Consider the following 22,505-nt stretch of genomic DNA (forward strand, 5'->3'; position numbering starts at 1 on the left):
GAGGCTCTAGCCACAAAATAACTAGGAGAAAGAAGCTTTTTCAGTAGGGGAAAAGTAAACTCTGTAAAGGCAAGCCTACAGTCAACATTGCCCAGGCTGTTAAGATCTGCCCAGCTCAGCTTTGTAGACACTGTGACAAAGTAAAAAAGTGAACACTGAAAAAGTGCTTGGCTTTGGCTCACATCACAACTCAAGATTTCTTTCTGACCAGTGAGAAATGGCAGCAGTTTCTTTATCCCTCCTGAAAGAGTGGTGACTGTTCTCTGATGACAGCACGGAATTCCCAACTTCCCAACCACACCTTTCTCAGGTACTTCAAGAACCAGGGGTTTTTGAACAAATGGCATGTGAGTAGAAATGCATTTTAGAAATGTCCTCTTCCCTGGTGTGTGTTTACCTACCATAACTCTGATTTGCACAGTCAGGGGTGGGCTCCAATCACAGAGAAAAAAATTTATATATACATTTATATATATATATATATATATATATATTTTTTTTTTTTATTTTTATTTTTATATATTTGTTGTTGTGGAAAACTTGAACTTACAAAAGAGGGAACTAATGAATGAATTCAGCAGTGATAGCCAGGACACCCAGAAATCTGACACAGCTACTGAGATGAGCTGGCCTGTGAATCCTTGTGGTTAATTGGTGCATGGCTAGCAGTTATGACACTCTCTGGTCACCCAAAAACGATTGGAGCCACCCCTCAACAACACTGCTTAATCATGTACAAATTATAACTTTGTCTTCACATTCCACCTCACAAAATGAATGGTCTCCATCGTTTGCCCATAATGTATAGTTATTATTTCAATTAGTCAATGTGTTCTCAGCTGCTTTTTTTTTTTTTTTTTTTTTTAATATGCACTCAAAGTTTGTGTTTTCTCTCTGGGATTCTTAGTTTCTCCATACTATAAGCTTCACTTGCTTAAAACAAAGTGTTTTAAGCAAAGTGCATGTGACTTTCACTCAGAGGTTTTCTAACTACTTTTGATGATAATGGTGATGATTTCTGGCCACCTGTCCCATTACTGAAAGCCAGAACCCACTGTATTCTGGGTGGCAAACATCTCAAGGCCTGTACATCATACCATGGGCTGATTGTAACCTTGGGGCTAGTTAATCCCAAACACTGTCCACTGAAAACCCTTCTCCTGTTACTGAGATGTCCCTTTCATCTCCTGACTTCCTGCTTCCTGCATTCCTATTATTTATAGTAACCCAGGAACAAACCACTCCCAAATTTCTCAAGAGGATTTACAGTTGCTACTTGCAATTCCTCACCCAGCTCACTCCTCCATCCCTTGCAGCCTGTGTTCTGCTATAACCCATCTGTCCTCCCAAAGGTGAACAGTGACATCTTTGTTTAGTATGAAGGCCTGTTTCTCAGTCCTTGGTTTTTTGACCTTTTTTTCCCCTGTTGGTCCCCTTTATTTTGACTCCCTCCTTCTGGGACAGTTTATTTTTTTCTCCTTCCTTCTCTTACTGCTCCTTCTTGGTTCTCTTTCCTCTTGTGGCACTAAAACGTGTGTGATCCTCAGGCACTTACTTCTCTCTGACACGCTCCTTCAGCAACCTGAGGCAGAACAGGGTCCATGACTATCACTTCTCTGGTCAATGCCCACATCTCTACTTCATCTTCACCCTCAACTCCTTCAAGCTTCAGATCCACATGTTCCATATTTGGCTTGTTCTTCACCTACACAGTCTGCTTGACACTTCAGATCCTATGTGCTTGTCACTGAAATGACCTTTGCTCTGACTGTGCCCTTTCTGACACCCCCACTTCTATAGATTCTGCCCCAGCTCCCAGATACTTCAGAATGGACTTTCCGGGTCCTGTTTGGGAAAAGACTCTTAAATCCATTTGTATTTCTACTCTTACTACCATATTTCACCTCCTTTATATTTCTTCCCTGAGTTTATCAACTTTTGCCCCCCATCCCAACACTTCTAAGACATACAGCACACTGTAACAATGACTTCCAAAGGCATTGATTCTCAGTTACCAGTTGTGAATGAAGCATGGGGGGTGGGATTCTCCAATAAGAGCCATATCAAAATCTTTAGGATAAGAGTATGCAGTTTGAAAAAGCCCTACCTGTAGTTGATTTGCATATGCCCCAAAGGAGAGGCATACATCTCTTCTCTGCCTCTACCACCTTGCACATCATTTTTAAGAAGACTTTATGTTCACTTTTTGTCCTTTTTTATTTGCTGCTGGCAGATTAATTGTCTTGATACTCAATAAAGACCAAGGTACAGTTCTTTCCCTGTTCAAAAGCTTTCAATGGTTCTCTGTTGCCCACTAAAAATTCCAAACTTCTTAACCTTGCATCCTTGACAAAACTTATCATTATGACTGCTTAGTTCTCTTCTAGGCCTGTCCTATATTACAGCCACACTAAGGAATTTCTCTGCACACTGCCAGCCTATTTCACTTCTGTTTGGATCATACCGCCCCTCTATTTGAAATGCCTATTTCCTTTATCTTCACCTGGTGAAGTCCCACCTGGACCCAATATCACTTCTATAGGATGTCTTTCTACTCCCTGGGTTTGAAGGACCAGAGGGGGCCTTGTGATTCCCCACAGGACATTGTTTGCAGCTTTCTTTCAGCACCTGTGTTATACTTATTTGTAGAGGCACCCTTCTCCTATAGGAGAGTATAAACTTTTGGAAAACAAAGATCCCATTCAAAATTTTCAGTATCCAGGACTTTAGTGAACTATATCTTGACTGCATATATAATATAGAGTTTCTGAGTGTTGTTCCATTATTTATAATTTATTTCTCTTCTACTCCAATGAAATATTTCCAAGTGGCTACTATATTAGACATAAACATCTCAGAACATTAAAATAAAAATTAAAAAACAACATTAGAAACCATGTAGATCAGGGGTCAGCAAACTATAGCCCGTGGCCCAATTCAGCCCACAACATGTTTTGTTTTGTTTTGTTTTTTTCTTTAAGTTTATTTATTTATTTTGAGAGAGAGAGAGAGAGCAGGGGAGGGGCACAGAAAGACAGGGAGACAGAGAATCTGAAGCAGGGGCTGTGCTGTCAGATGCAGGGCTTGGACTCACAAACTGTGAGATCATGAGCTAAGCAGAAACCAAGAGTCAGCCACTTAACCAACTGAGCCACTCAGGTGCCCCCCCCCAACAACATGATTTTATAAACAAAGTTTTATTACAGCATAGCCACGTTCATTTGTTTATGTATTGTCCATGGTGGCCTCCGAGCCATAGCAGGGTTGAGTAGCTGTTACAGAGACTGTATGGCCTGCAAAGCCTTAAGTATTTACTCTTTGGCCCTTTACGGAAAGTTTGCCAACTCCTGATTTAGATCAATGATTCCTAACTGAGGTGAGGGTAGAGAGAGTACAGAGGAATTGAAAGGAATGTGTAGACTCAGAATAATCTAGGGTAAGAACCCAGTGAGAATCCTCACTTTTATAACAAAGCAATTACTGAGGAGAATCTGCTTTTCTTTCAAGGTGATATCCCTGCTCAATACATAGGCCTTTTGGGGAACTTTTTAGTTACTTCTGGGTTTGTGCCTTATTGTTGTACTGAATCAGTGTTACTGATGAAGTTGTGCTGTATCTTTCTAGTGTGTGAGGGAGGGAAAAGATAGATGTATTTATTTATTTTTTAATTTTATTAAAAAATTTTTTACATTTATTCATTTTTGAGAGATGGAGACGGAGTGTGAGTGGAGGAGGGGCAGAGAGAGAGGGAGACACAGAATCCAAAGCAGGCTCCAGGCCCTGAACTGTCAACACAGAGCCTGACATGGGGCTTGAACTCACCAACTGTGAGGCCATGACCTGAGCCAAAGTCAGACTCTCAACCAACTGAACCACCCAGGCACCCAGGAAAAATTAGATTTTAGAAAAGAGGAGAAATTATTATACCAGGAGCTCTCAGTAAGCTAGTTAGAGGAATTCAATAATAAACTTAGTTCTTTGATACCCAGCTGCTAAAGCAAAAAGTGAACATGGCAAGTTAGGTAGTTCTCCTAGGCTAACATAGAGAAGTATACCCATTTACTGAAAAGGACACATTTCTCGGTGCTAAAATCAGGAGGAAATTTATTGAATTGTCTCTGAGAGACATAGGAGACGATATATGCAGCTACAATTTTGCAAAAGATCTAGCCACTATTGAAATGGCCAATTCTCATTACATTAGATTGCAATTCAGGAAGTAGGTTAGTACAGTCTGGGGACATTGGTTGTTGATGCCCTAACTTGTTATGGGAATAGAGCTCAGAGAACCTAGAGAATCGGTAGTTAATGTGTTTCTCCATTGGAACATTAGTTGGCTCTGGCAGGCCCTGAATGTGGGTCAAGTAGGTGTAGCATTCCAATGATTGCTGGGCGTGCGGTTTTCTGGGTTGATGACTAAAGAGCAATCCATAAACTGAAGGCAGGTAGCAAAACTGATACTTTGGTATTAAAACAGAGAAGCCTTGTGCATTTTTGCCTGGTTGCCTGATGAGCACATGGTGCCAGGTAGTAGAGAGTGGGCACCAGAGCAATTTTATATAACTCTGTGGAGGCACTAAAATAATTGAATGAAGGATAATGATGACAGTCAATAAATGATGAACTATCACTCGAGTTTATACGGTTATTAACAGCTGCAAAAATCATCTTATAAAGATATTCTGGAGCTCAGCAAATTTTGAGCGATGCCATTCATTGTGCTTGATTAATTATTGTAGAGAGAGATCATAGGTGGATTTGATTTTAAGGAATTAACATTTGGCATCTTTTTGCTGGTCCTCCAAAAAATAATGAAATAAAATTACAGATAAAATTAATGTACCTTATTTTCCTGTATAAATAATTTTGAAGAAATAAAACTTAATCTTATTTTATATTAAAAACACGTATCTTGAAATGGCTTCAAACAAAGGTCAAGTGAGTATAAAATTTGGATTTCCTTTTCTTCTTTATGTTAGGGCACTCCAAGGTAGCAAAAGTATTTGTTGGTTATTGAATAAGAGAATAAGTCCATTTTAATTTTTTTAAATCATTTAACAAATTTTAAAAAGGTGACTTTAGTAATTTAGTGTATTTTAGATCATTTCATGGAAGGATAGAATTATTGTCATTAAGGTATACACTAATAAATGATTTTATGAATTTATTCATTTAAAAATGATTAAAATGTAATTTCTCATTCTAGCAGACCCATATTCATCTTATTTTATGTGACATTTAATCTCCCAAGCACACTGAAGGCAGGGCTGTCTTAGGTTGGTTCTTTATGGGGTTTGCAAGTTGTCCTCTTGGCAGGATCCATATGGTGACAGAGGTGAAAGTAGCATTCTGCTCATAGTATAGCTTCATGTATATAATCTTTCGGGTATGTGAAGATTTTATCTTAAGTGCAATTTAACTCCCCAAGGAAAGTGTTATGTATGGAAGTGGCATGATTAGAGCTGCCTTTAGAAGCATACATCCCCCCATATATGGAAAAAATTGGAGATGACGGTGGGAGGTCCATTAGGACGTCATTGTAACTGCCCAGGTAAAGGATGCTAATAGTTGGAATTTGATTATTAACAGCTGTTGAGAAGAGAGAGGTATGTTCTGGAGGTAAAGTATACAGACTAGATGTGGGACCTCTCAGTTCAAAGGCAACTCTGAGGTCATTGGCATGGAAATGGGTATACATAATAAAGTCAAGTGCTGAGGTGAAGTATATTGAATGAGTGGCCAATACAAAGTGGGAAGGGATATCAAAAGTTGAATTCGGACTATTCTGAGATACTGGTAGTGGGGGAGAAAAATGAGGGCAAACACCAAGTGTTTGCTAGTTCTAGTATGCTGTTCTGAAGCCTGAAAGAAGAGGGTAGGCTGGAAGTATAAATTTGGGAGTCATTTCACATATCTGGAATTTAAAGCAATAGGAGTAAATGAGATTGCCTCAGGAGGGACTCTAATATGAGAAGAAAAGAGTGTCCAGGACACTTAATATCAGGTGGGAGAGGAAGAACCAGCAAAGGAGCTTAAAAAGCAGCCACAGAGAGATGATAGCACAACTGGGGAGTGAGGTGTGATGTTAAGGAAGCCCAGAGAAAGAAGAAAGGAGTACATGGCCACATGTCTTGAATGATACTGAGAACTTGAGAAGCATTAATCAAGCAATGTGAAGAATTTTTATCAAGAGGATGGTTTTTAGTGTAGGAAGATGCCTGATGGGAGTGGATTGCAGAGTGCATGAGAGTAAAGAGACAGAATCCAAATGTCTAACTTTGAGACTCTTGGCTGTGCAGGGTCCTAGAGGGACAGGACAGTGGGTAAGAGATGACATGTTTTCCTCAAATTCCCAGGTGAGAGATATTAGATTATATTTGGGTGATGATGGAGAGGAGCTTAAAGGTTGATGAGACTGCAGAGGGAGGGGTTTGTTAATAGGGTTTTGGGAAGGTTAGAGGACTTAGGATCCAGGGCCTATCTGTAAGTCTTGGCCTTTCAAAAGAGGAGGGACATTTCTTTATTGTAATTGAAAAGATGGGCAAACGGTTATAGGTACAGCTTTCAGTGTTTGAAGGGTGTATTTAAATGCACACTGTTCCATATTCATAAATAAATACTCATGTTACAATCATGATTCATAAACTCCAATAAAAAGAAGAAGACTGGCGAAATGTAAATTGGAAGTAATTCTATGTAAACATCAGTTTGGATGCTCCTATTTTCACATTTCCTTCAGACAGAAATATCTTTAAATTAAAACAAATGGATCTTTTCTTGCATCTGTACTCCTTTTGAGTGGTTATTATATTGTTGTTGGTTCCACTTTTCTCTTTTGGGTCTGATCTGCAATACATCAGTTTTCTATAATCCTACTGAATGGCAGAAAAATCATTCTCCATACACAAACTTTCAGTGCCCATAAAGATATTCATTTATAACATTAGAGCTGTCACATTCCTTCTCCTTCATCTAGCAGTGCAATTTACCTCTACCTGTAGTTGTAAAACGGAACAAACTTAATTTTACTCTCCACTTTCCTGACAGTTTTAAAGTTACATAAAAGTAACCTTGCTTCCTCTGGCAGTTCCAAAATGTTGTCAGGCAACCAATCTGTCAAGAGCAATGAGACTGTCTTTAAATTCAAATTATTTTGTTTCATTCATTTCTGTAACAGCAAGACATCTGCAAAATGATATCCTAATTTCAGATCCTATAGGGTACAGCCTTTAAGATATTCCTTGCTCCTCCTTCCCATACACAGGTAGACCTGGTCAGAGCAAAGTTACATTCTAGGACCCCTTCCCCTGCCTCACCAGCATAGCACATTCAGCCAGATTATTTTCTGTGTCTCAGCCTGTATTCTACTGTCTCCAGTTGTCTTATACATCATAATAATGGTAATTACTAAGATTTATTTGAACAGCATTTATAGGTTTATAGTTACAGTTTTCAAGGCCCTTTTATATGTGTTCTTCCTAACAGCCTTATGAGGGAAAATGAGTAGTGATTATTAGTTATCCCTATTTTCTAGATAAAGCTACTGTGATACAGAAAAATTAAAACAGTTTGCTCAAAGCTACAGAACTTATAACAGCTAGGGCCAGGAGTTGGATCCAAATATTCTATTTTTCCTGTATCATCTGTTTTTCCAACAACAAGATGGAAAGCATAGAAACTTTGGAAACAAATAGATCAATATTCAAATTGTAGCTTGGATTTTCTGAGCTTCAGTTATTCTGCCTAAAATGTAGAAAAATAATACTATACAATATTTTCCTAAGGAATAAATGAGATAATGTATATAAAGTTCCTAGTAAAATGCAGGCATATGGTAGGACAAAATAATCTTTTATTATCATCTTAGTAATAATTGAAATGATAGTACTTGGGGGCTAAAAAATCAATGTAGAATTATGGGTATTTGCATTCAAATATACCTCTTAGGAGGATTCTGATTTTAACCTCCTTTTGAGCACTCTGAGTCAGTTTCCCTATGTGAAAATCAAGGATAATTGGATGTAATTATGCCTATGCTTTGGCATTTCATCAAAGATGAAATGATCCTGGCCCATTTCAAACAAGTGGTAGATCTCTTAGCAAGACAGCCAAACATCCATACATGTCTCATTACCACACTCATCCCCTTACCCCTTTCCTACACTATCATGCTGAGCAGAAGTGGAATTAAAGAGCAGACAGTTTTCTCTGATCTTTGTAGGGATGGTCAGTATAGTAGACATTTGAAATTTGTTTGAATTCCATCATTCCCCCTTGGTGAGAGTACACAATTACTTTTTTGATGATTAAACCCCTTCATGAGTGGTCTGTGTGGAAGTATTGTTTCTGGTTCCCTGATTCCTACTGTCAAAGCTGAAAGATCCAGACTTCTCCTTTCCCCGTCCCCTGGTGGTACATACACTTGAGCAATCTGCCACTTTGTGGGTGAGTGGGGACTTTGGTCTTGCACATACGGTACCAGATAGAAGGAGCAGTTGGGGTCATTCATTCATCACATCATGGCGGTGCTATGTTGTTCACACTCACCCTGTTCTGGAACCATGACTGTGGAGCCTACCTCCCATACCTCCTCAGTGACTGCGTATTCCATCCATTTTCAAGCCTCTCATCAATTGTGCAATCCCTTTGATATCTTTAATAATGAGTTCCATTTTTGTAAAGACATTCAGAGCTGGATTCTCACTGAGAATCATAATTATGTTTTTCATGGTTGGTGGAGGACATCTGATCATGCCATAGCAGTGTTGTAGGTGGGGGGGAAGGTATGAAAAAGAAGGAAAGTTTGTAGCCATAATAGTTAGAATGTGATAACAGTAAGACAAGTTACTGGAATTGATTCTTTGATCCATTCAGCATGATGTGTTGGAAAGAGTGAAGGGACCTGTGCCTGAGTTCTTTTTCTGTCACTGAGTAGTTATGTGAGTCTGGGCAAAGCTCATCACATCCCTGGGTGTTGATTTTTGTGCCCATAAAATGAGGGACCAGAAACAAAAAGCTCTAACGTTTCTTTTAGTTAAAAGGTCTATGATTCTAAGAAGTGCTTGAAGATTGACTCTGTGCCAAATGTGTGTAAGCCATTGAATTGGTTTAGAAGTAGTAAGGGCCCTGGGAGCTTACAGTTTTATTGTGAGGACAGCATATAATTATGTGAAGCCAAGTACATAGTATCTCAAGGTAGACTATGAAATATATACCAAAATGGGCAATGCTGGACATGTGCATTTCACACACTCTGAGTTGGAGGCATTTTGAAGGACGTCAGAGAAGAGGGTGCTCTTTGAATTAAGTCCCCAAGGACAAATCATGTAAATGGCTGATATAAAGGGAAAAAGAGTCTCATTCTAGGAAAGGTGTGGCTTAGAATCAAGAATTAGCCAGGCATGTTTAAGGACAGATGAGGAGGTTGGCTGATAAATTTTTTGGGGGTGAGGGGTAAGGGAGTCTTTAGGGGTTGATATTTGGGTCTTATTGTGAAAGTTTTCACTATAGAGTGAGAAATGTAAGTGTTATCCTATGGCCAGCAGAGAGTAAATTGCTTCTTCCAAAGCAGGACAATAGCATGGACAGGTGAGTATTTGGGGAAGAGCAATTTGACACTTCTGCTAGTTGGATTAGATCTTGGAGAAACTGGGGGCAGGCATGAGAGCTAGAAGTCGGTATGATGGTCCACATATAAGGAGATGTAGTTTAGATCTATAATGTGGCTGGAAACAAAAGAATGGATATGTGGAGAAGAATCAACTGAATTTGTGAACCAAAGATGAAGGATACAAATATCAGAGAATTAAAAGTGACTTTAGAGGCGCCTGGGTGGCTCAGTGGGTTAAGCAATGACTCTTGATTTTGGCTTAGGTCATGATCTCACAGTTCATGAAGTTGAGCCCTGCATCAGGCTCTGTGCTGTCAGTGCAGAGTCTGCTTGGGATTCTCTCTCTCCCCTCTCTGTCCCTTACCCTGCTTGCATGCGTGCACACATGCTCTGTCTCTCTCAAAAGAAATAAATATTTTTTAAAAAGTGATTTTAATTCCTATTGGTTGGAAGGTTCTTTAAAAATATAAAGCAGATTATTCTATTCCTCTTCTCAAATGCTTCCAATGATACTTAGAATTAAATCCATCTTTACCATGGCCTGTGAGAAGCTACATGTCTGGGCCCCTGGATGCCTCTTTGACTTCATTCCTACCACCCAATCTCTTCGTGGTTCAGCTACACCAGTTTTCTGTAAGCACCTTTCTTATCTAAGGGTCTTTGTCCCTGCTGTTTGTTTCCTTCATCTGGAATGTTCTTCCCCAGATGTTTGCACAACATTGTTATTTTAGCTATATAGGTCTCTACTCAAAAGTTACTTCTTCGGAGAGGATTTCTGTCACCATCCTGTGTTAACTGATATAATCTGATGCTGCCTATCCCCTTACCCTGATTTATATATCTTCACAGCCATGTATATGACAACACAGCCCCATTAATTTGTGTATTGTCTATCTCTTGCGTCAACTCAATGAGAAAGATTTTGTCTGCTTATTTTCTACCTCTGTGTGTCACTTTGTAGGTACTCAGTAAATATTTGTGGATGAATTACTGGTTTCTTAATTGGTGGGTGCCAATTAAATCATCCAAGAAAACAAGAGAACTGATCCGAGGATGGGAGATCCTGAGTTTGATTTTGTGAATGCAAAATGAGGTTTTGGTCCCCAACGTGTAAAGATTTTTCTGTCATTTGAAAATGTCTTACTTTTTTCTCCAACAAATTAACTCTTCTCCCCTTCCACCTCTCCCCAAAAACCTCTCAAAAAGCATTTTGATGCTTGCAGTAGAAAAAGCAGAATGATTTGATTCTAATCAGGGATTAGGAACTTTCAAATGATTTGTTAAATTTATTTTCAGTGGTGCCCAGAGCTTTTAAAAGGGGGTTAATTTGAACCAAAAGAGATAAAAGTGAGGCATGTTAATTGAATGTCCTATCTATCTGTCCATTTTAATATAAAAATCAATTTCTAAAGTACAGTTATAAGGGAAAGTGATTTGCCTAATTTATAGGCCAGACTGTGTTTCCCTGAAGCTGACACCACCTCCACTCCCTCGGTTTCTTGGCAGCCCTGCTCTCTGAAAGGGCCAATTCACTCATCTTTCTGGAGACATTTATGTCATCAGAGCTCTCTCACTGTCATGGCAGCAAACAGCACATATATTTCCTTATCACTTAAAATATAAACATACAGAGCAACCTCTTGTCAATTTGCAGCATCTAAGCTACAAGCATAGGTATTTGGCAACCCTGAAAGCAAGCGTAGATGTCACTCTATTCTAGTTCAATATAATCAAGAGAAAGCCACACTGTAGATACGTGATACATGAAGTCGTATTGGAAAGGATAGATGGGGGAAAGCCTCTCAAGATGAATGAGATTGTTGGTCTCTGGTCAGTGTTATTGCCTGATCCTGAGTTGTTTTCATCCCCCTGGGCCAACACAAGGTCGTAATGGTGGCTGTGATGGAACGATGGAATGGTGGCAGTGAAGGGAAGACATGGCCTCTCTGTTTCCTTCACTAACTCAAGGTCACCAAACACAGGCTTTAGGAAAACCAAAAGTAGTGGTGTGGGCTGCATGTAAGAGTTGCATGTCTAGTATTCAGTGGGAATTAGAAACTGCAGTCATGCGTCAGTAAGATTCTCAATGATCATACGTTCGGGTCCTGCTCAGAATCCTGTAGTTGCATAAACTGAATAATGTAGATCTAGCCCAAGGATAATATGAAAATGGAGCTTAGAGTCAGGTCCTTAATTTGGGAGGTTTCTATTTTCATTGGGGGTGGGGGGGCAGAAATAAAGTTCATTGTTTTAACAGATCCTGAACATCCTCCAGCCTTCAGAGTACTCTGCCCTGTCTCAAAGGAAAAACTTTGCAGGCACTTCAGAGAATGCATTCTCTGTGGGATGCTAGGCAATTACATTCCCAATAACAGCAGGGTTCTTAGTAGGGAAGGGATTATACTGTTGGGATAGAGGAAGGGAGGAAAGGGAAGTTGCTTTTACATTCCATTGAAATATAATACCATCAGAGTATTTGAAGGATGGATTTTAAAGTATAAATAAATAAATGTTTGTTGGACTGTAAACATGTACCTTAAAATATATGGCCTAATGTGGAACTTTTGCATCTTGTGAACTACTTGCAGGTATCAGGAATGGTAGGGTGATGTTTACTTTCTCTAGACATTGCAGCAGTTTAGGGACCATATTCACATTTTCAGGTCTATAATTTAATAAAGGATTGGCACAGGACATGGAGCTCCAGGCTGTGGGGGCAGTGGGCTTCTTGTCCTGGCTCTTCCTCTAGTGAATGACTACTCTGATCCTGTATAGTTGTCTTAACATCTCTGAGTCTTGATTTACTCGTTTGCATTAATGGTTTGCTTTTCAACCTTGTTGCCAGGTAAACCCAAAAAAGATTTTGATAGAGCTGTATTATTCCTCTTCAGTATGTTACTCACACACATGCAAATAGGCATGGAGTGGTTGATAGGTCCCTAACGTTCCATAGGACTCTGAGGTTAAGAGCCTCTGGACTGGATCATTATGCTTCCTTCCAAAACTACTGTGACATCAAATACAAATCACATATTTGAACTCAAAACAATTGTATTAATTGTTTATTTGTAACCCGCTGTCTTACAATTGCACTTCCGACAAGATTTTCCATTTATTATTAGTGACACTGATTGTTTCATGAATTAGGCCGACAGGAATGATTCCCAATTACCTAAAGGTCCCAGGGGACTGATTTCTCAGGAAGTTTATTACATGTGCAGTAGGTATGTTACAAATATAATTAAATGGAGGGTGTGTGCTTGTCCCTAATGTTGTGTCTCCATACTTAGCTATCGTCTAATATCTGTCATAATCAGAATTGTCTTGTTTACACACTTTCCAATAAGTTAATTGTTGAGCACAGAATTTACACATTGACTATTGATTGATTAATGGCCACTGACAAACACACTGCCCTTGAATTTCACTCAATCAGCATTTTTATAAGGTTTACTCCTGGTGATGAAAGGATAATGATTTACTTAAAAGAATAACCATTAACTTCTAGAATTAGAGCACAAGTAAAGAGAGTTGGAAAGCTCATCAATTAACATCACAGTATAATGGATAAGATCCAGGCTTGGAAGACTTATAGAGCTGGGTTCAAATCCCAGTTACAGCTCTTCCTAGGTCTATAAATTTGGGCAATTCTCTAAGCCTCTCTTTCCTCATCTGCAGAATGAGATAATAGCAATATACAACTCAGCATTGTGATGGGGGCTAACTGAGATAATACATCAAAGTGCTTCTCACAGTGCTTGCTATACAATCTAGTTACTAATACCTCTATTATTTTTATTACTATATCTACAAAAATGAGAAAAAAAAACTACATTGACATATTAGAATCATTCAGCAGACAATTGTTCACTATCTGCGGTAGGCTATACTCATAAGACATTGAGCATATAGCACCATTGCTGCTCCCAAGAACACACAATGAACTGAAATGATTTGCTTGGACCGTGATTTCCCCTACATGGCAACGAGGCCCTTGAGGATGGGCACTGTATCTTATTTGGCTTTCATCCTTACTTCAGTAAACAACTCTGGAACAACCTCTGGCCAGTAATTGTGAGCTGCCTGTAGGGTAATGTCCAAGCTTCCATCCCAGCACTTCTTGAACAGGTCCCTGCCTATCTCTCAGTCATCTCTCCCTCTCCTCTCTTTCATATATTAAGCTCCTCCCAAATTACTCACTTATATCTAATAAATCCAATAATCTTTTCCCTGTCTTCATGACTTGTACCTGTGGTTTCTTGGTTTGTTTCCTTCTTTTATTAGTTAGTGATCAGGTATCCATTGGACACCTACCATGTACTATGTACAGAATGAATTCTGTCCCCCAAAAGATACATTGAAGTTCTAACTCCCAGTACCTCAGAATGTGACCTCATTTAGAAATAGCATCTTTACAGAGGTAGTCAGCCAAAATGAAGCCTTTAGAGTGAGCCTTCTTTCAATTTGACTGGTATCCTTCTAAAAATGGGAAATTTGGACACAGACACAGACACTCACAGAGGGAAGACAGTATGAAGATACACAGGAAGAATGTCATGTGAAAACAGAGAATGGAAGTAATGTATCTCTAAGTCAAAGGATACCTGGGCCTATCAGAGCTAGGAAGAGGCAAGGAGAGATTTCCCTATAGGTTTCAGAGTCAGCATGGCTGTGCTGATATCTTGATCTCAAACTTCTAGCTTCCAGAACTGTGAGACAATAAATTTCCATTGTTTTAGGTAGTCTGTGATACTTTTTTTATGGCAGCCCTGGGAAACGATTATATACCATATTCTGGAACCAGGTAGAAAGACAGAATCATAAACTTTTTAATAATAATAATGCACTTCTGTACCTTCCTTCTCTTCGGTATGGATTAAGGATGAGGGCACACACATGATTCTCGGTTTCTGTCAAGGGGCTGAGCAAATAGCAGGTCCCACAATACCTAGGCACTGATGGATGGAGTCAAAGCAACATTGGGCTGTACAACAAGCTCTGATTAGAAGCTCCTAACCAGCTAAAAAGCTGAGTGAGTCTCTTTAGTTCCAAGTGTTTTAGTGTGTCAAAGCAAGGGTTGTGTCAATCTCCCAGATTTACTTATTTATTTTTTTTGCCACAAACACTCTATGATGCCACGTTTTGGGTCAAACATTTTGAAATTGTGAAGCTTATTTTCAAACAATTATATATTAACATGAAGTTATGGGAAAAGATACAGAGAGATCCTGTGAACTCTTCCTGTTTTCCGAATAATCACATTTTTCAAAGCAGTTTCAATACAAGCTATACTTATTGGAATGAAATGTTCAACACATTTTTCATAGGCAGCTCTGTTTACCTCCCTGGCTTAACAAAATATGGAAACCTGGTCTTGTATCATTTCTACAATAAAATCCTAATCTCTTTCCTTTAGTGACCATTTCACCCATTGGCTTTTGTCCTACTGAATTTAGCTTTGATCAAGGTGACTCTAGGAATGGAGATATTAGTTACTTTTTCACCACTTTCTAGAAAAATGAGTCTGGAAGCATGATCTGTATTCTTGTCATAGTCTGCTCCTTTTGTAGTAATAAGGAGAATATCAATTGTAATAATCAGGACTTATTGAACACTTAGTGTACGTCAGCAACACTCAGACTAAGTGCTTGACAACCATTAGCTTAGTTAAGACCCAACCCCATGAGGCAGATACTGTTATTACATCCATTTTACAGATGTGGAAGCTGAGGCCCGAGGTTTCTAATGAATAGCAAGCTGTCAGTTGGATTTGAACATAGATCTCACTCCAGAGTGTGACTTAACCGCTGTGCCACAGTGTCAGTGAGTAAAGGTGATCCCATTCACAGTTGTTATTCTTTAGTTAAGCTTGCAGACTGAGCCTAAGACTTCTCATGGGGTCTGCCCATTGCAGACAAAATTTAGGGGTGTGATTGCACAGGCACGGTGGTACATCTTTCCTGCCAATGCCCCAGATGTGGAGCAGAAGAAAGCCCATTCTTCTGGTCAGGGCTCAGGACTCTGAATTCAAGCATGGGATTGAGAAAATGGAAGAGAACAGGAGAGAAGTGTGCATTGCTAACAACCTCCTTCCTCTCTTCACCTTGGACTCTGTTCTGACCCACAGTGTTACTTTCCTTTTCAGAATGGGAAGAGAGAATCCACCTGACCTCACTCTCACTAGTAATCAATTATGCCAAGGAACCATTTCTTTCAAAGGTCATACAAAGGAACCCCAAATCTGTGTGCAGTAGGGCTCATGTCTAAATTATTTATTTGGTTTGTATTGTATTGTATTAATGACCTTGCTTGTTAAACACACCATAAAATGACTCATAGGGTGGTGTGCTGTTAAGGATCGACTCATGCTAATTAGCCACTTTTGTTTTATTTATCAACATGGTTCAGAACTGGAGCAAAAGTCAACGCACTTTAAAATGTGTGTAGTTTTCCTCTCAGGTGTTTGCATTTTAAAACCTTTATTCATCTGCTCCAGGGTAATTCACAGACCCTCACCTCCCTTCTTTCATTTTCTTGATAACTTTTCTTTGGTCTTTCTTGATAATTTGTCATTTGGCCTGGACATATTTTTGTACATTTTGTACATTCCACAGTCCATGTCCAACCTGGCCTTAATTTAAAACACAAATAATGTGATAACAGAAAGCTTAGTCCCCTATGATGTGGTGATAGCAATCCCCCACTTAGAATCTTCAGGAAGATCTCAAAGATCTTCCCCTGCATTCCTCACTTCCAAGGGTGAATTAGAACTCCAAGAAGCAAGAAGTTGATCTCTAAGGTCTAATACATGGAGAGGCAGCTGCCACTAACTGCCTTATGAATTGGTTAATAAATAGCTAGTGCTGGCCTAACTGTGTTGGAGGAAATGGGATGAGGAAGAGTCTGTTTGGATGGAAGCAGGGAAACCTGAGGCGTCATAGTTGGCAGAATGTGGGAATAGCTGATAAAGTAGGCACAGGGTGGGGTGGGGGACTGGAGAAACATAGAAGAGAGGATCCAAAGGCCTCCCACTTGACCTCCCATTCTGCCAAAAGTGGGTGCTAGCCCCAACAGCCCCACATGTACTTCTTCTCAGCTATGTCTTATTACCTTCATCCTATGTGACTCCATTACTATAGTATCCTTGGAATTTGACACCTTGCTTTCCAATGCAGCTGTGAGGGGAAAAAAAATCTGCCTTAACAAAGGCTTATCTACTGCCTTGGATAGCTGAAGTAAGGCCTGGAATTATTTGGAGGCAATTTCTTTCTTATTCAGCAGCTGAGTAAAGGCAAGACTGCATTAGAAGTCTTGTTTTCTGTTTAGTACCTGCACCAGGTAAATAGATTGTTAGTTTTAGATATATTTTTAAGGTAATGGAGGGCAGTGTTTAAAAACTCAGGTGTCTCCTTGAGGCTGTATTTTAAGCATTTATTACAATTAACTCTCCTGTCAAGCATATAAAATATTTATAAGACCTTTGGAATAAAAATTCTTTTTATTTAAGGTGTTAAATAGAACATATATGCTATTTGTAAACATTGAAAAAAACGTCCAGATCAGGTATGGAGGTGAATCTGGTTCTGTTTGATAACCTGCAGCTCCTGTTAGGATAAGAGATTCAACATAGAAATTATTAGAACAGACCTTCCACCCACCCCCACCCCCCAAATATCAGTGCTACTCCCTAGATTATGACAGACCTGAGGTAATTTACGCAGTGCAACACATAAAGCTTACTAATGGTTATTCACTTGGATGTGCAAAATACAAAAGGCTCTAGGTTAAAGCAATGGAGGTGAATCATTTATGAGATACTATCTACTGAGATGGATTGTTATAGCTGGAGAGTTTTTGTTGTTTATATAACTTCGTTTAATTTTGTTTATAGTATTCAAAGTGAAAGAAGGATTAGGGCAGAATAAACAAGAGATTTTTCAACTCACAGGTAATCAGAGTTAGCAGTGTTCTATATAAAAGTCAAGTGCTGTCCATGTGTCATGGAGACACCACAAAATGATAACGCCCCAGAGAGCAAGAGCACAGAGCATAAATTCTCCTCTGCTATTCTTCTGATGGAAAGTCTATCTGCTTTTGGTTTTCCTTTGAGCCCATCTGGGAGTTATTTTCCACCCTCTGATGGGATGGAGGCCTGTTGTATGAGATACATTGTGGGCACTGGGAAGTCTGAAAATCACACAGGTAAAAAACATCTCTGTGTCCAACACTAAATCCACTAAATGAGAGACTAGGGCCGCCCACATCAGGTTTGCACTGACTTTCTGATTGAAGTTCAAAATGTCTGCTAAGACAACAAGCTGCCTACTGTTGGATTTCCCCCAATATTCAGGGAGGAGGGGAGATGCCTAAGAGAATGAAGCCTGCTGGCACACATAGACTGGGTACAGGCTGGTACCAAAGGTAGAAGGTGCAACAGGTTGAAGCAGAATATGTGTGTCCTCGTTTGAATTCTCCTTAAACATTTAGCATCTCTTCAAATATTTTGTAACTACTGCAGGTCAGAGGCCTTCTTCTGTTTTTCTATGCGGGAGGGTTCGTTGGACATATAATAAATTCTCAGTATTAGCTAGTTCTGGTTTTTAAAAGTGGCACTTTAGATGACTTATTTCCTTAATTTAATTGTGGAATATCGGGAAGAAGTTTTTATTGACTACTTTTTGAGATTTGTGCCACTGACTAGCACTCAGTGGGGTCCAACCATTTCTAGGCTTCTCTCTACATCTTTCCATCTGTCTAAGTCATCATTTCACTACATGGATGTGATAGAAGGAGAAGGCCTAAGTGGCAGCAAGTGCATCCCACAACTGGAAAATAGCCTCAGTGAATGTTGAGCTGGTTCTTCTTTGCATTTACATTAAACAGTTGGTACCTGCTAGGTGGACAGCTATAGGGAGGGACAAAGAAAATAGGGATACCGCTTTTTCAAAGGAAAACACAACAGACAGCTGTACATTTGAGATTAAGAACATGGCATATGGGGGCGCCTGGGTTGCTCAGTTGCTTAAGCGTGTGACTTTTGATCTTGGCTCAGGCCATGATCTCACAGTTCATGGGACTGACCCCTGAGTTGGACTCTGTGCTGACCATGCAGAGCCTGCTTGGGATTCTCTCTCTCCCTCTCTCTCTGCCCCTCCTCTGCTTGTGGTCTCTAATCAAACAAACAAACTTAAAAAAAGAGAGAGAGAGAGAGAGAGAGAGTGGCATATGTAGGTTATCCTTAAGCAACTGAGAAGTAGGCATATGTCCTGAGGAATTTGGGGAATGATAAAAGCTTAAGCCAGGGACTTCAAAAGAAATGACCACACCACAGTGGGTTGAGTACTAGACTGGTTGGAGAATTACCTCAGTCTCTCTGTCAAGAGGTAGAGACCTGACTTCATAGTATTCCAGGAGGGATGAAAGGCAAATGATGCATGTCAAGAAAGTCAGGAGGATATGTAGCAGAGGATAAGAAGTTTGAGTTTGCAGGAGCAGAAAACACAAAAGAAGGGGAAGTGATGGAGTTGGGGGGTGAGTTTAATGAGAAGATGGGGCAAAGAAACAACTGGTTTAATGTACAAAGGTCACAAGGCTCTATTATAACTCCAAAACTGCAGATTAGCAAAGGAATCTAAATCTGAAACCAACTCGTGACTACTTTGTTTTTGGAATGGGATTGTAAAACTTGAGCCCTTGAACAGTTGTATCTGTGTTTTAAATTTTTTAAATGAGAGAGAAATTTGACCTCAACATCAGACTTAGGAATGGTGAAAATTTATTTAGAACATTTTCTCTCCATTTGCTGCTGTGTGGGCTGCACAGGGATATTTTGCCATTTTCTCCTCTATTGTAGCTATAGACTTATGATGTATCAGTTTAAATAAAAAGTAAAAGTCTTTTGTCTGAGTATTGATGGGTCTGAGTAGATTTTAAATAAGTTTTTACTCCTAAAAATCTTGTCCTCTACAGGGTGATGTGAGAAATGCACATATCTATAATTAGAGATAGAAAGAGATCCATATTCCATGAAAAGTGTTAAGGAAACACCGAAGGAGGGCAAATGGATTTAAGATACTGAACACAGCATACACAATCTGAAAACCAGGGTTCAGGGTGATGCCTGAATCACATAGTTATAAAACACTGTTCTGGGTGACCACTCAAAGTAATTTTGAATTTTGTAAACATCCCAGAACTCTCTATTCTCACAAGGCTCACCTCCTGGTAAGACCATGGTTTTTACATGACCCGCTCACAAAACGAGGTATCCATTAGTGAAAAGGAAGATTTCTATATTATACGACTGAAAACTCAACAAGGGGTGAACAGTGTAGATGTTAAAAATACTGAGGTAAATTTGCAAAAGATAATGAGGCATTTTGGCCTTTCTGGAACAGTTGACTTTTGATAAATAAAGTACTTGCCTTTTGATGGTGGTGTTAGTGTTGGCAGTGGGATGTGTTCCATTCGACTTTTACATAGGACTTCTTTGGGGAATAGTCAGATCTTTATTGTGGGGACATGGCATATATGTCACTTAAAGGTTAATATAAGGAAGAGAACCCTGCTTTTTTGCTGCTGTGATATTAATTATTGCTATGATGACTTTCTCCAATGGGGATGTATTCTGTCAGAATGCAAGTGGGTTGGGGGCAAAGAGAGAGGGAGACACAGAATCTGAAGCAGGCTCCAGGCTCCGAGCTGTCAGCACAGAGCCCCATGTGGGGCTTGAACTCACAAGCTGTGAGATCATCATCTGAGCCAAAGTCGGACACTTAACCAACTGAGCCACCCAAGCACCCCCCCCCCCCCGACCTCGTCTATCTTTTTAAAAAAACATTGACAATGTTGAGAAAAGGAATGCAGGGCCGTTTGTAGTGGCAGTTTACTCAAAAACTACCTCTTCTGGAGCACTAGGGTAGCTCAGTTGTTTAAGTGTCCAACTCTTGGTTTCAGCTCAGGTCACAATCTCACAGTTTGTGGGTTCAAGCCCTGCATCGGGCTCTGTGCTGGCAGTGTGGAGCCTGCTTAGGAGTCTCTCTCTCTCTCTCTCTCTCTCTCTCTCTCTCTCTCTCTCTGCCTCTCCTCTGCTTGTTCTCTCTCTCTCCAAATAAATAAATAAACACTAAAAAAAAAAAGAACAAACTCCCTGGCTTTGACAGTTAACCTCTCTGTGCATCAATTAAAATAAAATGTCTTCTGCCACATTGCTGCAGGAACCCATAATGAATATATTAGTTGATCTTATGGGTTGAGGCATTGAAACCTATGTCAAATTACACGCGTAACCTGAAAGGGTATATCAGTTAGGATGCATTCAGTTATGAGAAACGAAAAGCAATCTAACCATGGTTTCAACCAAAGAATATTAATTACATAAAAACATTTGGAATTTAGGTCACCTGGAACTTGGTTCATCTACTTAGAGATACTATAAGGCTTTTTCACCTTTCTGGATTATCATTATTGTACTGTTGGCTTTTTATCTTGCTAACAATCATTCATGATTACAAAATAGTGGCCATGGCTTCAAGCGCTTAGTTCTCGCACCATGTCAAGGCCAAGAAACCAAGTGGTGAGAGCCAGAGGGATTTCATCTTAACAGCTGGTCCCATCTCTCATGGGTGTAGAATCAGTCACACGCAGGGAGGTCTGGGAAGTTGTGGATATGAAAAGAAGGAAATGATCAAGTACAGTCATGATTTATGCAACAAACCGGGATGCTGTTATCAGGAAGGAGGGAGAATGGCTCTTGGGTAAATCTCTAACAGAGGGATAATTTGTTATCTTCTTAATTCACTGGAAGTACTTTTTTTTTTTTTGACAGCATTATTCTTAGGAAATGGACAGAAGATAGGTAGAAATGATAGCATGCTGCCAATGAGGAATGTCCAGACAAGAAAGAGAATGCAGAAACTGAGACTGCAAGATTGAATTCAGTGCTCTTGGGTTCCTTCTAGTTCTAACATTGCGGTTCAACAAAGTGGGGAGGCACTAATTATTCTTTTTCTACTTTCTCATCTTGTCAGTGCCTTGTTGCAGATGTTGAATTTGTGGTCTATATAGTTATTTAGGAGTAATTCATACAGGGGCCTGCTTCATAGTTTATTTTGAGCCCCTGTTTTCAGAAGCTGAGAGGGCATATTTTTGGAAGAAAATACACTTTGTATTTCATTGATATCTTGGCCGCCAAGAAAACCAGAAAGTATACAGCAGGGTGTCTCTATGTAAACATGCAGGGCTTCAAGTTTCATTTGGCCAGGGTCTCCAGATTCCAGCAACTGGCTGTGCTCTGAAGACCCTCCCTCCCACTAGGGAAGTGGTCTGACTTTAAGATGCTCATCCACTTTGCCTAATTTCTGTTTAGGGCAACCAAATCCTACACAAAAGTCCTCTTCTCCATTTCTCTATTCAGTGGGAAATCTTGCTATAGTTACCTCAAGGGGTTGTTGTGAGAAGAAAATGAGATAATGTATAAGACAGTTCCTTTGAAAAGGTTTACGAGTGGCATGTAGAATGCTCAAATCGCTGCTGCTGATTCAGAGTATTTGCAGAGCTGGACAGTCAGGTTTGAGGTACTACTGTTGATTAGTGTAATCTCAATGTTCAATTTTATTTTGTTTTCTTAGCTTTTTTTCCACCCCCCCCTCCCTTTTTCCATTTTGGCCTCAAATGCTTAACTTCTGTCTCCAGGTTCTTTGGGCACTAGAAAAAGCTATATAGACAATCTTCACTAATTTCTGTCCATGTAAGGACTTTTTATTTGTTTTTGTTAACAATTTTATATATAGTATTGGAGACAATCAGTGATATCATCTGATGGGAAAGTATAGTGAGGAAGGTTAAGGAATTGCAAGATGAAAAAAAAATCTTACAGGTGAAAGAGTTATATCTC

Source organism: Lynx rufus, unplaced genomic scaffold (assembly GCF_022079265.1).
Source record: "Lynx rufus isolate CCGP_SWC_20201006 ecotype Redwood Valley unplaced genomic scaffold, mLynRuf1.p SCAF_2, whole genome shotgun sequence".
Classification (NCBI taxonomy): domain Eukaryota; kingdom Metazoa; phylum Chordata; class Mammalia; order Carnivora; family Felidae; genus Lynx; species Lynx rufus.